This window comes from Gekko japonicus, unplaced genomic scaffold (assembly GCF_001447785.1).
Source record: "Gekko japonicus isolate JY-2015 unplaced genomic scaffold, Gekko_japonicus_V1.1 scaffold205, whole genome shotgun sequence".
NCBI classification, from domain to species: domain Eukaryota; kingdom Metazoa; phylum Chordata; class Lepidosauria; order Squamata; family Gekkonidae; genus Gekko; species Gekko japonicus.
Window position 1 is genome coordinate 1,166,264 of NW_015175976.1, and position 3,276 is coordinate 1,169,539.

Genomic DNA, 3,276 nt, shown 5'->3' on the forward strand with positions numbered 1-3,276 from the left:
CTCAACTGACTTTCGAGCAAGGGAACCTTTACCTTTACCTTTTTATCTGAGATATTCAATTGCACTTTTCAGGGATGAGAAAATACCTACAGAAATACAGGCAAAGTTTTCACAACTGTACTATTTGGGTGTGAGAAACGCATGAAGATACACACTTCTGAGCTTAATTGGGAACTATTGGGAAGATTACCAAAAAAAAACCCTCACCCAACCCCCCCCCCCCATATCTTGAAGATCCAGAGCTAAACTTAGAATGGGCAGATAACAAACCATGTATATTTTGAGCTTTTCCCAGGGCCTCTTTTCCACCTGAGCAACAGCTACAAACTGAAAGCCGCACACACAGTGTGCCATACAACTGCTGTTAACAGGGCCAGATTAAGAAATACTGAGGCCATAGGTTATGTCAAGTTTAAGAGAAGCCCCATAAGAAAAGAACAGAACTGGGAAAAAAGAGGTGATTTAGTAACTGGTGTGTGTGTTTAGAGGTCTTTCATAAACTATGAATGTAAACTGTAGCTAATTTAGCTTTTGTACAAATTCATCTGTGGCTGTAAAACTGTTGCATTCAGCTGTGCTGGCAGGAAGACCTGTTCTACACAGTAATGCTTTACTTTGGAATTTCTGTTTTTGCTGCTCCAGTGGAGCGCAAGGGCAATGGGACTTCCAGATGGTGGCGACTTCCAGATGTGTGCAGTTCTGGAGGCTTCACGTCAAAAAGGATGTGGACAGAATGGAGGATGATCAGGGGCCTGGAGACCAAGCCCTATGAGGAAACAATTGGGAATGTTCAGTCTAGAGAAGAGGAGGTTGAGGTGAGATAGGATTGCCCTCTTTAAGTATTTGAAAGGCTGTCATTTAGAGGAAGGCAGGGAGCTGTTCCTGTTGGCAGCAGAGGAGAGGACTCACGATAATGGGTTTAAACTAAGGGCAGGAAGATACTGGCTGGATCTTAGGGAAAAGTTTTTTTTACAGTCAGAGTTGTGCAACAGTGGAATCGGCTGCCTAGGGAAGTGGTGAGCTCCCCCTCGCTGGCAGTCTTTAAGCAGCGGCTGGATGAACACTTGCCAGGGATGCTCTGGGCTGATCCTGCATTGAGCAGGGGGTGGGACTAGATGGCCTGCATGGCCCCTTCCCACTCTGTGATTCTAGGATTCAATTCTATGATCCACAGTTCCCCTGCACTAGATTCCATGGTGGCCATCTTTCTGCACTACTCAGTGGACTTTTTATGAGATTTTTTTTAAAAAAGGTTGCCAAACTTGCCATACAAAGGTTGCCAGCTTCCAGAGGAAGTCTGAAGATTTCCTGGAGTTACAACTGCTCTCCAGACTACAGAGATCAGTCCTGGTGGAGAAAATGGCTGCTTTGGAGGATGGACTCGATCGCATTATCCCTGGTTGAAGTCCCTCCCCTCCCCAAACCCCAGGCTCCCCTGACTCCACCATCAATATCCAGTAATTTGCCCAAGGTGGAATTGGCAATCCTATGACATATCAGTGTACTATTATGTTGTTTTTCAGTCGCACATTCGAGTCCGACTCTTCGCGACTCCATGGACCAGATCCCGCCAGGCCCTCCTGTCTTCCGCCGTCCTCTGAAGTTGGCTCAATTTCATGTTCGTTGCATCTATGACACTGTCTAACCATCTCTGCAGTTGTCTCTTGCAGTCACAGGGAGTAGAGGTGCGGGAATATCATCTCCCGGTAGCCTCTTTATCGGGCGCTTTTCTCAGGCTGGTTTTCCTCCACCATGACAACTATGACCACTTTCAAAGGGATGGATCCCAATGGCCGGAGCAGCTCCAGGGTTCTTCGCCCTCCGGGTGGTGGTTCCAATTTCTCCTTGAGTGGGTTTGATGAGCCAAAAGAACAACCAGTGAGAAGAAACAAGATGGCATCCAACATCTTTGAGACTCTGGAGGAGAATCCACCTTCCTGGGCTAGGTCAACAGCCAAGTCCAGTGATATCAGTGAAAGTTCTGAAGCACCTGGGTCCCAAAGAAGAAAGTCTACTGATGCAAACTGTGGCGACTATATAGATCAAAGGGTGGAGAAGTTGACGTTCCAGAAAACACAGACGCTGAAGTAGAAACTGCTTCAGGCCTGAGTGAAGAAAAGCCCCTGCCGGCTGCACCTGTTCCTAGCCCAGTAGCCCCTGCACCATCTAGGAGAAATCCCCCTGGTGGAAAGTCCAGCCTAGTCCTAGGTTAAACATTACCCTCTCTGCTTCTAACTACTTGGAACTCATGTCTGTCATCTTTTTCTCTTTTTCCTTCCATGCTTTGTGAACTGCACAACTTGAGCCTGACTGTACATCTCAAACTTATCATTACAAGAAGCACTTTATGTACTTCAGTTTTTTAAGGAAGGCTTCCCCCCCCCCGACTTTGGTTTTGTTTCCCTTGGGTCTACTGGAAGTGGTATATGTAATTCCCCCCTCCTCCCAGTGGTAGACTTAGAACAGTGGTATTTGCTATACAGCCCATGGCTGACGGAAAGATTTCTAAGGTATATAGTAGTGTGTATCATAAACTAGACTGGTTGGTTCTGAGTGTGGTAGGTGGCATTTTTGTCTTGAAACTTATAGAAGCCCCTTAGTTGGCTTAGAATGGTTGAAAGTCAGAGTTGTACAGATGTGGTGGTCTCTTCCCTATCCATCTTGGCCACACAGTGGTTGGTTATCCACAGTATCTTTCAAGAAGTGGCAAGCATCTCCTGTGCATTACAAGACAGATACATGGTGCTAGTGCCTACCATGCTGCCTTCAACGACTGGAATCTTGATTCAGCCTTGGATAAGATGGGGCCAGTGCCAAATACAGTGATGTGAGTCTGCTGTTCTGTTGCCCCAGTAATGACACTGTCTAACCATCTCATCCTTTGCCGTCCCCGTCTTCTTTGACCTTCAATCTTTCCCAGCATCAGGGTCTTCTCCAGTGAGTGCTCCCTTCTCATTTGGTGGCCAAAGTATTTGAGCTTCAGTTTCATTATCTGGCCTTCCAGGGAACAGTCAGGGTTGATTTCTTTTAGGATTGACTGATTTGATCTTTTTGCAGTCCAAGGGACTCTCAAGAGTCTTCTCCAGCACCATAGTTCAAAAGAATCTATTCTTCTGCGCTCGGCCTTCCTTATAGTCCAACTCTCGCAGCCATACATGACTACTGGGAATACCATTGCTTTGACCATGCGGACTTTTGTTGGCAGGGTGATGTCTCTACTTTTTATCATGCTGTTTAGGTTCGCCATTGCTTTCCTCCCAAGGAGCAGGCGTATTT

The 3,276-nt window shown here is 46.5% G+C and overlaps 1 pseudogene; it reads left to right on the forward strand.

Moving 5' to 3' along the window:
• Window positions 1–1,735: 1,735 nt before the first annotated feature.
• LOC107122998 lies at window positions 1,736–2,213 on the forward strand (annotated as a pseudogene).
• Window positions 2,214–3,276: the final 1,063 nt, after the last annotated feature.